The following is a 12,996-nucleotide window of genomic DNA, read 5'->3' on the forward strand; positions in this document are numbered from 1 at the left end:
GAAGACATCCAGATGGCCAACAGACACAGGAAAAAGTGCTCCACATCACTCGCCATCAGGGAAATACAAGTCAAAACCACAATGAGACACCACCTCACACCAGTCAGAATGGTTAAATTAACAAGTCAGGCAACAACAGATGTTGGAAGGATGCAGAGAAAGGGGAACCCTCCTACGCTGTTGGTGGGAATGCAAGCTGGTGCAGCCACTCTGGAAAACAGCATGGAGGTTCCTCAAAAAGTTGAAAATAGAGCTACCCTACAACCCAACAATTGTACTACTGGGTATTTACCCTAAAGATACAAATGTAGTGATCTGAAGGGGCACCCACACCCCAATCTTTATAGCAGCAATGTCCACAGTAGCCAAACTATGGAAAGAGTCTAGATGTCCATCAATAGATGAATGGATAAAGATGTGGTACATATATATTCAATGGGATACTATGCAGCCATCAAAAGAAATGAAATCTTGCCATTTGTGATGACATGGATGGAACTAGAGGGTATTATGCTGAATGAAATAAATCAATCAAAGAAAGACAATTATCATATGATCTCCCTGGTATGAGGAAGTAGAGAGACAATGTGGCGTGTTTGGGGGGTATGAAAGGGAAAAAATGAAACAAGAGGGAGACAAACCATAAGAGACTCTTAATCTCACAAAACAAACTGAGGGTTGCCTGGGGGAGGAGGGTATGGAGAGGTTGGTTGGGTTATGGATATTGGGAAGTGTATGTGCTATGAAGTGTGTAAGTCTGACAACTCACAGACCTGCAACCCTGGGGCTAATAATACATTATATGTTAATAATTTTTTTAATGATTTTATTTCTAAGTAATCTCTATACCTAGCATGGGGCTCAAATTAACAACCTTGAGATCAAGAGTCATATGCTCCACCAACTGAGCCAACCAGGCACCCCAGGAACTGTGTATATTGCAATACTGTGGAACTGGGAAAATAACCACAGGAAGTGTTCAAGGATTAACAGGGGCCACTGTAACTTAGAAGAGTTAATTTTCCATTTATCACTTGACCACTGTACATCCTCAGTTTGACTCCTAGGCCCTGGTAGCATTTTACATCACCAGAAATTAGCATCAATACAGAGACAGTATCTAGTTACAGCCAAAAAGTCTGGATATTGACCTTTCCTCACTGCAGTCACTCTAGTAAATGGCCATCAGTCCCACTAGGGAAGGCTTGGGGTAAGATTTGCAGTCTATACTTGTGGTGACAGTGCAGACTCCTTTACCAGAGCACCCAGCTGCCCTTCAATCAAGGGATCTGAGTCAGGGTCTGGAAAATGAGTAAATGGCCATGACTCTCCATCATTGCCACTCAGATCAGGCTGCTGGCCCTCAGATGTGGAGCTCATTCTGTTATTGATATTGTTGTTGTTTTCTGCTGCATGAATGGAGCAATATTCTCATAGAATGCCCATCCTCTTCATTCATAATTATACTATGATCACTTGGGCTCTGTGGCACAGTAAGCGCCAATGGGCCTCTGTCCACTGGTAGCAGCCACACCATCAGAGGAAAAAGAAAAGGAAAAAAAAGCACACCAAAACCAGGAAGAGAAACTCCTTCCTCCCCCATGCTGTCCCATATCCTTCCACACCCACTGTCGTCAAAGCCTTGTATTGTACCAAACGGTAAAGGAAAAATGATCACACAGCCCATCTCCAAAACTGCAAAGCAGTGGGGGGAAAGTGACTTTGGAGCTAAGAGATAATAAGTTGATAAGTAGCCCATCTGCTCACTGCTCTGAGACTTCGGATTCTTTGCTTGACATTACGCCAAGGCAGTTCTGTCCTTTCTGTGTCCTTCAGTGTAGGCCATCATTCTTGCCAAGCTTCAAGGAGCCATCCACTAGTACCCTGAGCCTGCCTCCAGGAGCTCTTGCTAGAACATTAGATTCTGAATCCCAGGGGAATATATTCACAGGAACAATCTTTCTCCTTATCTAACTCTATAATCTCACTCCCAGGCAATCAATCTCAAGAACCATCCCCAGGCTAACGTGCTCGTGTATATTCACCAGTTTCAGCAGCTCGGGTTCTCTCTCCTTCCGCAGGGCCAGCACTCCCCTAGTTGGGACACGATAATGTTTGACCCAAATCATTAGTCTAATGCCAGTGAGGGGGTGGGGACAGATTATGAGGACAGCAAGCACAGTCTTAAATCATCCACTTTGGGTGCAATCTGGGCATAGTCTTCAGATAAGGAGCAGATGCTGCCAGCCTCTAGCAAGAGGAAACGGTCCATTTCTAAAGACCTAGAGGGCTCGGGGGAATCTGGGAGATCCAAAGGTCTCTAGTGCATCCAATGGTCCTTATTCCAAGTCTCAGGATCTCACACCTTCCCTATCACGATTTCAACTTCCACGTGCAGCAAATGTACTATGCTCTCAAATTACACTGCTCCTACACTCAGATCCTGAACTTTCTTTTAAATACGGTCTGCTCTCAGGCTGTTGCACTGGAGGTCTTCAAACTTTCACACCGTAATTGGTGTTGGGTAATAAACTTGTCATTTCCTCCCTTCCATCCGTCAGTAGGCACCCAAAGTCAACCACTTCATCCATGGTCGTTTTTGTTGTTTTGTTTTTTGTTTTTTGTTTTTTTTTGTCCATGGTCGTTTTAATTCCTATTTCCCTCAAATCTCTCAAATACTAGAGATGGTATGTAAACAAGAACATCCCTTTCACTCTATTTCCCCATCTCAACTCATCCCAGGTCCAGGTGTGACACTCGTAAGGCATCCCACATCAATGCACCATACGACAGCATTCCACCTGTTACAGTGATGGCTCGTCGCCCATCTGGCTGATGAGTTGCCCAACTCTAGAATCCCATCCTGTCTTACGCAAGCTTCACGTGCAAGGGGTGTATTAAGAAAGAGTCCTCTGGAAAAACTGGTAAGAGACCTGTGGGAATGAGACAGGGAAAGGAGGAAGCCAAGCAAAATACTGCATTAGCTCTCTCTTGCAGCATGACAAATTACCCCAACACCTGGCATTAAAAATAACATCCACTCGTTATCCCAGAGTTTCCACGAGTCGGGGATCCAGGCACAACTTGGCCAAGGCCCCTGCTTCATGTTCTGAACAAAGCTGTCATCAAGGTGTTGGCCCAGGGTCTGCAGTCTCATCTGAGAGACCAGCCTGAGAAGGACACAGCCCCACACTCACTCAGGGGATGCTGGCAGCACATAGTTCCATATGGGTTGTTGGGCTGAGGGCCTCGGTTCCTTGCTGGCTGCTGGCCAGGGGCCGTCCACAGTTTCTGGCCATACGTGCCTCTCTGACAAGGCAGCTTTCCTTTCCGACCAAAGCACGCGAGCTGAGAAAATGGTGGAGAGTAGGCTAGCAGAACAGAAGTCACAACTCTTGAAACCTAATCATGGAAATGACATATCGTCCCCTTTGCTATATCCTACTGGTCAAAAGCAAGTTGTTTTGTCTCTCTTACACTCAAGGAGAGTGGATTCTGCAACTGAATACCAGGGGGCAGGGGAGATTGGGAGCCATTTTGGAAGCGCTCTCTCCTAGCTGCTCTCTCAGGCCAAGTCTTCAGAGGACAGCTGGGGCCTGATGCCGCAGGGGAGCTCTGGAGAGCATGTTCGGCCTCAGAGTTTTTGCAACCCAGGGCAAAAAGAGTGAGAGCTTTAGGCTCCCTTCCCCGTCCATCCCTGGTTGAGAATCACACCCCCAGCAGAGCACACATTTTCAAGCCCTTCCAGCTTTTTATGCATGTGTGTTTAAGGTGGGTCCCAGTGGTCTAGGGCAGTCCTCAAAAAAAAAAAAAAAGAAAAGAAAAAAGTCATAGGCACTGGGCACTGGCTCTTGGAAATGAAGCACAGTGAATTGGGTTAAGAGGAACCCAAGGGGATCTGAGCAACACGTCAACATCGCACAGCACAGTGAATGTGAGAGTGTAAGAGGAAACTCTCCATGCAGTTAGTAACAGCGAGTAACCATTCTTTTATTTTTTTATTTAAATTCACTTAATTAACCTATAGTATATAATTAGTTTCAGAGGTAGAGCTCTGTGATTCATCAGTCTTCTATAACACCCAGGAACAGCAAGTAATTATTATGCACCTAATATTTTGTGTGGCTATTCTGATCAGAGATTTGGGGTTCCCATAATGAAATCCCCCATTCTGAGTGATTGAGAGGCTGCTGAGCACCTGCTCACAGAACCTAGGACAGGCTCTTGGCCAGTCCTGGGCCCCAAGAACAGGAGAAGCACAAGAAGCCTGGGGCCACTCTTGCTGTCTGTTGCTCTCAGAGATCAAGAATCTTTCTTTTTCTTTCTGAATCTCTATCTCACTCTTCTCCCTGAGAATGGCTTTTTCTCCAACCAGTGAACCATGTGCCTGTGACCCATCATTCCCACTCTTCAATTCGTCTTCCAGCCTCAACAGTGATCTCCTAGATCAGCTCTCTGCATATAGTTGGCTCCATTTTTCCAACTTTCTGTAGCTATGTAGAAGGAATATTTCAAGGGGCACCTAGGTGGCTCAGTGGGTTAAGCCTCTGCCTTCCGCCCAGGTCATGATCTCAGGGTCCTGGGATTGGGCCCCACATCGGGCTCTCTGCTCAGCGGGGAGCCTGCTTCTGCCTCTCTCTCTGCCTGCCTCTCCGCCTACTTGCGATCTCTCTTTCTCTGTGTCAAATAAATAAACAAAATCTTTAAAAAAAAAAAAAAGAAGGAAATATTTCAAAATATTAATTTTAGCTACCCATAAGTGATAGCTAAATTATGAATGGGGGTTTTTTTAATCCTAGTATTTTTTTCCAGATTTTCTGCAATGAACATGCATTACATTTATAATCAGCAAGGAAGAAGATAGCTGGACTATTTTTTTTCCCCGCCTCATCCCAATCTTCCATCACCAGGACCCTCTTTCATTATATCTCCACCTCACCCCTTCCTTGTAAATGATCTTTGGAAAGATAAAGTACCATTAGCATAACACAGCTAAGTTAAGCAATGAGCAGCAGTCATGGTCAGCAATGTCAAGTTTTACTGCCTTATGTATTATCTGCTCACAGGAATTGGAAGGACCTCAGCAGTCATATGCCATTCCTCCAGGTTGAAACTGGGACCCTGGGGGAAGGGCTGCCAGTTATGTCGGGCAGGAGAGGAAGAAGCGAGACCCATCCAAGGTGGACTTTCTTTTTCTTTTCTTTTTTTTAAGATTTTATTTATGAGAAAGAAAGAGGCCATGAGAGAAAGACAAAGAGAGCACAAGTGCAGGGGAGAGGGAGAAGTACGCTCCCCACTGAGCAGGGAGCCTGACGTGGGGCTCGATCCCAGGATGCTGGGATCATGACCTGAGCCAAAGGCAGATACTTAATCTACTGAGCCACCCACATGCCCCCAAGATGGACTTTCTAGATAGACCAAGGGTGAGTCCGTGGAGAAAAAAATTTTTTTAATTTTTGGCGCCCTCTTGTGGACTTGGTGTATCATCACAACTACAGAATGGTACAAACTAGTCCTCCACATTGTGATCTACCACTTATTACTGGTATTAATAAAAAATAGCAAATAAACAAAAGTCTGAGGTATCATAAAATAACTAATGAGAGGTTCAAAAATAAGTATAAAAGAAGACATCTGATTCTTTCTTCTCCTATGGTCATTATCATCCCTCTAGTCCAGTCCTCACAGAAATATCTTAGAAACCAAGAAGAAATGCTGGTGACACTCTAGACCTCTAATATTACACACACACACACACACACACACACACACACACACACACACACAAAATAATGGGGTACTTTTGAAATCATTGCTAAAATGCTGTTAAGTCATATCCAGTCCTGTCCTGTGCCAATGGGTAGCAATGAGCATCAACCTAGCCTGTATCATTTCAGGCATCAAATAAGCACCATAATAAGGGGGAGAAAATTCTTCCATCTTCTAGTGGGACTGCAAACAATTAGATCAGGACACGTTGGGATTTTATTAATATTAAAAGCAAATCAGGCAGGGCAACTGGGTGGCTCAGTTGGCTAAGTGTCTGACTCTTGATTTCTGCTCAGGTCATGATCTCAGGGTTGTGGGATTGAGCCCCATGTTGGGCTCCATTCTCAGGGGGGTGTCTGCTTGAGATCTTCTCCCTCTCCCTTGGGCTCTTCCCCCATGCTCGTTTTCTCTCAAATAAATGAATAAATCTTTTTTAAAAATTAGGCAAGGAAAAATTGGACCATTTTCCTCATTACGATATTACATACTCTTGGTTTCAGATATTTTTCCTTGTAACTAACATATCTGTCCTGCAGTCAATAAGGCCATTTCTTTTTATTCTATTCTCCTCTATGGTGGAGAATAGCAGCTGCTTACCATCTTCCCTAGGAATGCTCCACTGTTACAGCCCTCATGACATTGCCTAACTATCCCTGAAACACCAAGTAATCTGCATTTATTTGACCTCTTCTCATTTACTCCATTTTCCCATCCCAACCAAATTTATGGCTTCTCTTTGAATCTATTCCAAGTTTTCTTGCTCTCCTAAACCGTGGAACCAAATCAAATATGTTAACTTCTGGGTGACTTCTAAGCATTACACACTCCCTTTTATAAATGAAAGAAACACAGAATTGTAAAGGGATTTCTTTGATGTCCTGGAATATAGGGCGATGCTGATGCGCGCTGTTAAGAACTCTCCTTTTTATAGCACTGGCCAAGTCCTAAACATAGGCTTTGCCATAGGAGCCATTGATACTTGATAAAATGGCGCCATCTAGTGCCCGGGACCAGTAACAACATCGGCAAGAGAAGGGTAGGAAGAAAACTGTAAATCAATTACAGGGCAAAATGACACCTCCAGAAACTAGCAGGGCCAAGGCAATTTAATAACAATAGGTCGATTGACTCTGGGGGTCATAATTCTTAGTCTACTGACTGGGCCACTGGAGCAGTTTAACAAGTAACATAGCCTTTTCCAGAGAGAAACGCCACTGTTCTGAAAGTGCTCAGTCCTACTGGAGAGGACAGAGGAGAGACAAGGACAGAGGAGAAGCAAGCAAACACCCACTTCATGCCTGGCACTTCTCAGAGCATTTGGCATGCTTCCTTCCTTCCACTTCTACTTAATCGTGACATCCACCTAATGAGTCCAGTGTTATTATCCCTGATTTACAGATGAGAAACTGGAGGCCGCCAGGGTAAACTCTTACCCTTATGCAGAGTAGATATATGGGAAAATTTAGCTCCTTCTTAGCTCAGTCTCCACAGGGAAGACCAGGGAGACCCTGCTGGTCCAGTGTGACCACCAGCGAGCCCATCCTGCCATGCACGGCTCCGCCCAAGGTCAAAATTTGGAAAGATGCCAGAAGGAAAATAAGGACGCCCCGGACACAACTGGAGAGACACTGTGCTAGAAGAACAATCAGGGAACTGAAGAATTTCCTGTAGCCCAGTTCGAACATTATGTTTTTTGTCTTCTCATTATTTTTGTCCACCTTAAATCTGAAAGAGCGTAGCTGTCAGGGGCTGGACCCTTGGTAATGTCACAGAGGTGCTCAATAAATGTTGGTCAAATACAACGAAAGCATCTCGTTCATACCCTCATCTCTTTTGTCAGGACAAAGCTCCCCATTGATCCAGACAACCCAAAGTGGGAAGCCTGCTTTCTTGGGAAAGAACAGAGGGGTTCGACTTAAAGAACAAGAAAAGGCTGCCAGAGATTAGGTCCTTTTCAGACACAGGCTGACTTCAGGCACTGACTCAGGGAGTCACCTCCCAGCTTAAGTAACCAGCACACATGTCATTGGTCCTTGTGTGAAGCAGAGGGTTTTTAGGACATTAGATTTCCATTCATGTAGTTATTTTTTAGGTAAATGGATCAGTGAGACAATTAGACACACACAAAAAAGTGAATAATACAGCAATGATATTGTCACCTCCAAAAAAGCAGTAATGAACTCCTGATATAAAAAGGATAAAAAGATAAGAAAAATAGAATTTAAAAGAATGTGCATGGGATGGCTGGGTGGCTCAGTTGGTTAAGTATCTGTCTTCAGCCCAGGTCATAATCTCGGGGTCCTGGAATTGAGCCCCGCATCAGGCTCCTTGCCCAGCAGAGAATCTGCTTCTCCCTCTCCCTCTGCCCCTCCCCCAGCTTATGCTTCTCCTGCCACCCCCCCCAAACAAATAAAATCTTTAAAAATAAATAAATAAAAAGAAAAAGAATGGGAAGATATAGTGAATTCTTTAAATCCTCTGGCTAATTTTTATTGTTGACTTGCTTTGTTTCCTAAAGGAAACATCACTTGAAGCATGACTGCATCAGGGAAAATTTTCTGGAGCATTCGATTCTAACTAGGAAGACAAAACTCAGGAAAAAAATTAAAACATTAAAGAAAATTTTATATTTCTTCTAACACACACAACACACACACACATACACACTCAATTTTGATTATGTGTATCCCTAAGATTATCTCAAAGAAAGGAAAATCTTAGCCTGCTACAAATTCCAGTCTACCCTGAAGAAATAAACTAGTATGTCATAAGGGAGTTAACTGAGTTTCCAAAGACTTCCCAATGAGTCAATAACATCTTCAAATAGAACCTAGGCACCTTAGCCTCTAGGTTTGTCCTAGAATCCCTACACAGCAAGAACTCATTATCCCCATGTGGGCCTGACTCAGTGTGTGGCAGTGGGCTGGGGAATGAACAGGGTCTAAAATCTAGAGTCGGGCCTTTCAATTATGAAAATGGACTTGGTGGCTCCCATCAGGAGAGCAGAAGGTCTGAAAGATAAGAGAAGTCATCATCTGTACTTACCTATCCATTCTCTCTTGAGAGCTCTCTGTAAAAAACCACAAACTTGCAGACCCCTGTGTCGAGGGGTGCCCTCTTTTGCCCAGGAACACAGCTTTCCCAGCTGGCCCTAATAAGAGCACAAATGACAAATGGAGAAGGACAAAGAGAATATCATGTGGAGTATGAGAGAGTTTTGTTCAGGTAAAAGGAACTCATCCAAAAGAATTGGCACCAGGGCGCCTGGGTCTCAACCAGTTAAGCATCTGGTCATGGCTCAGGTCATGATCCCAGGATTCTGGGATCGAGCCCCATGATGGGCTCTGTGCTCAGTGCAAAATTGGCTTCTCCCTCTCCCTCTGCACCACCACCCCGCCCCAGCTCGTGCTCGCTCTCTCTCATAAATAAATAAAATCTTCTTTTTTTTCCTTTAAAGATTTTATTTATTTATTTGACAGATAGAGATCGCAGGTAGGCAGAGAGGCAGGCAGAGAGAGAGAGGAGGAAGCAGGCTCCCTGCTGAGCAGAGAGCCCGATGAGGGGCTCGATCCCAGGACCCTGAGATCATGACCTGAGCCAAAAGCAGAGGCTCTAACCCGCTGAGCCACCCAGGCGCCCCCGTAAATAAAATCTTCTTTAAAAAAATTGATACAGACTGTGTTCTTGGGGAGAGATGGCATGGAAAATGTAAGCAAGGGACAGATTATAAAAAGTCGCATGTGAATGCTAAGGGGGTGTGTACTTTGGATTATATTTTAGATTACTATTCTTCAGACATCAGTAATGTAAAAGAAAAAAAATTCTCACAGACTGCATTGGCTTAAATTCTCTTTAAAGACTGTAGCAGAGGGGCGCCTGGGTGGCTCAGTTGGTTAGGCGACTGCCTTCAGCTCAGGTCATGATCCTGGAGTCCCTGAATCGAATCCCACATCAGGCTCCCTGCCCTGCAGGGAGTCTGCTTCTCCCACTGACCTCTCTCCTTTCATGCTCTCTCTCTCTCTCTCTCTAATAAATAAATAAGAAAAATATCTTTTAAAATAAATAAATAAATAAAGACTGTAGCAAAGACTGCCAATAATTCCCTTATATTTGTTCTCCCCATCTCCTTTTATCTATTTAGCGGAGGGGGGGGCAGAGGGAGAGAGAGAGAACATTAAGCAGGCTCCATGCCCAATCCAAGCCTGACCCAGGGCTCCATCTCATGACCCTAAGATTATGACCTGAGTCAAAATCAAGAGTAGGGGCGTATGGTGGCTCAGTCCATTATGCCTCTGATTTCCACTCAGGTTGTGATCTCACGGTTCCGGGATGGATCCCTGCTCAGCGGAGAGTCTGTTTCTCCCTCTCCCTCTGCCCCTCCCCCCAACTCATGCGCACGCGCTCGCGCCCTCTCTCTCTCTCTCTCCTTCTCTCTCTCAAATAAATAAATTAAATCTTTTTAAAAAACAATAAATCAAGAGTCAGATGCTTAACTGACTGACCCACCCAGGCACTCCCCCCATCTTCCTTTTAGTTAATAAAATGCCTCAATTTTTACCTACAGCTTACGTTTCCCAGCCTCCCTTGCAGCTGAACGTGGTCCCATGACCACGTTCCAGCCTGTAAGAAGTAGAGGGAACTTACACAACTTCTGGATCATGTTCTCATAAGGGAGCTGCTAACCCTTCACTTCATTCTCTACTCTGTCCCACAGGTTGGAAACCCAAAGAAGTGACAAGTCAACTTCAAGCATGCCCAGGAAGGCCATACTCCCGGACCTCACTGCTCACCGTGTGCTCTGTGGACCAGTAACATCAGCATCACCTGGGAGCGTGTCGTAATGCAGAATCTCGTCCCCACCAGACCCAGAGAAGCTGATCCTTCATTTAAGTAAGATCTTCTGGTGAGTCAAACTCACATGAAATTTGAGAAGCACCAATCTAAGAGAAGGTAGAGAAGCCAGCTAGAAGGAAATCGGGTCTCTGGATGGTACGTCGCTACTAGACCACCTATGAACTCAGACATATATGACAGCATAGACCTCCTACATTTGTTTAAGCCACTTTTATGTTTATCCTTGTTTGATCCAATATACAAACTATATTAATATGTACAAATATAAAACATGGTATAAATCCCCATCCTTATAGTTTTGGGATTTTTGTTTTTTGTTTTTTTTAGATTTTATTTATTTGACAGACAGAGACCACAAGTAAGCAGAGGCAGGCAGAGATAGAGGATGACGCGGGCTCCCCACTGAGCAGAGAGCCCAATGTGGGGCTCGATCTCAGGACCTTGGGATCATGAGCTGAGCCAAAGGCAGAGGCTTTAACCCACTGAGCTACCCAGGTGCCCCTTTTTTAAAAAAAGCTTTTAAAAAAGGCTTTTAAAAGCTTTTTTAAAGTACCAGTGTATTGATGTTTCCCTGTGACTTTGGTTTTTTTGTGTTTTTTTTTTGTTTGTTTGTTTGTTTTTAAGTATTTATTTTTTTTTTTTATTTGTCAGAGAGAGAGAAGGAGAAAGAGAGAGCATGAACAGGGGGAGCAGCAGGCAGAGGGAGAAGCAGGTCCTCACTGAGCAAGGAATCTGATGTGGGACTCAGTCCCAGGACCCTGGGATCATGACCTGAGCCAAAGGCAGACGATTAACCACCTGAGCCACCCAAGTGTTCCTTCCCTGTGACTTTCTTCCATACCACCACCACTACTAAATCACATTAACTACAATGGTTTTATTGAGTCTTTGAGCTGATTTTATGTTGGTCCATAGCCATAAAACTATACCAAATTTATATATGAAATAAACACAAAACTACAAAACCAATAAAAATCCAAATGAACAATTGTTTTAATACAACACGATGGATGATGTTTTTTCTGCTGGTACAAAATCACTCTTCCCAACATGGCTGTGGTACTGACCCTTCCACACAAATGCTTTCCGCAGGTCTGTGCTCCCATGTGCTTTGTGGTGGCTCAAGTCTCCTACCACTTGCCTCTATTTTAAGTACAGTCAACAATCAAGGCCATCAAGTATCATGATGTTATTTGACTTCACTTGGCCTAAATTCATCACTTATATATTAAGTGACCTCTGATCTTTTCTCATTCGCCCAGGAAAATTCAAGAAGCACAACCTAACACCAGTCATTTTTATAAATGCGGTTGCAAGCACAGTTCACAGGATAAGATGAAATAAAACTATATCTATCGAAATAAAACTTATATTCACACACAAAAGCTGGACACTAGTGTCCCTAGTGGCTCTATTGGTAAGAACCAAAAACAGGAAATGGCCCGAATATCCTTCAACATGTAATACATCAAACAATGGAGTACTCCTCAGTAACACAAATAAACATATGGATACATACAACAACGTGAGGGGATAGCAAAAACACTATGCTAAGTGAAAAAAGTACATCTCTAAAGTTTACAAACCAAATGAGTCCATTTGTGTAACATTTTTGAAATGACAAAGTTATAGCGACGAAGAACAGATCAGCAGGTGTTGGGGGTTAGGATGGGGGGAGGGCATTTGGTATGAAATGGTTCGTACCCTGGATGTGTCGTTTCCTCAAATCTGTACATCTGATAATATTTCATAGAAGTATACACCTACATCATCCCTCCAAAAAAAAATAGTGTACATAAAAGCTGGTAAAAATCTGAATGAAGTCTGTAATTGAGCTAATACCAATGTCAACTTCCTGGGCTGGTAATATAACATATTCATCATTAGGGGAGGTGAATAAAGGGCATATTGGGACTCACTCTACTATTTTTGCCTCTTTTTTGAAGTCTCATAGTATTACAAAATCAATTTTTTAAATCATAACCTAATAACAAAGAGGCCCAGACAAGACATCTTCAAGATTTTGCATTTTAGGATGACCCAAGCATGACAGGGTATTCCTTTTGGAATACTCAAAGAAAGAAGCATTTAGAAAAGGACAGAAGGAAGGAAGGAAGGAAGGAAGGAAGGAAGGAAGGAAGGAAGGAAGGAAAGGGGAGGGGTGGGGAGGCGAGGGAGAGAGGGAAGAAGGGAGTGAGGGAAAGAGGAAGAGAAAGAAAAGTTCTCCCTCAAAGACGGGAAGGGCATCAAACTTCAAAAGGATTAGCTCCCCAAATAAAAAACTTAAAAAAGACTTAAAGGAAAAAAAAATACAATATTACCAAGATTACAAAGTTTACATTGGTCCCTGAATGGTAAGAACTTACTCATTGG

This window comes from Lutra lutra, chromosome 7 (genome assembly GCF_902655055.1).
Source record: "Lutra lutra chromosome 7, mLutLut1.2, whole genome shotgun sequence".
Lineage (NCBI taxonomy): Eukaryota > Metazoa > Chordata > Mammalia > Carnivora > Mustelidae > Lutra > Lutra lutra.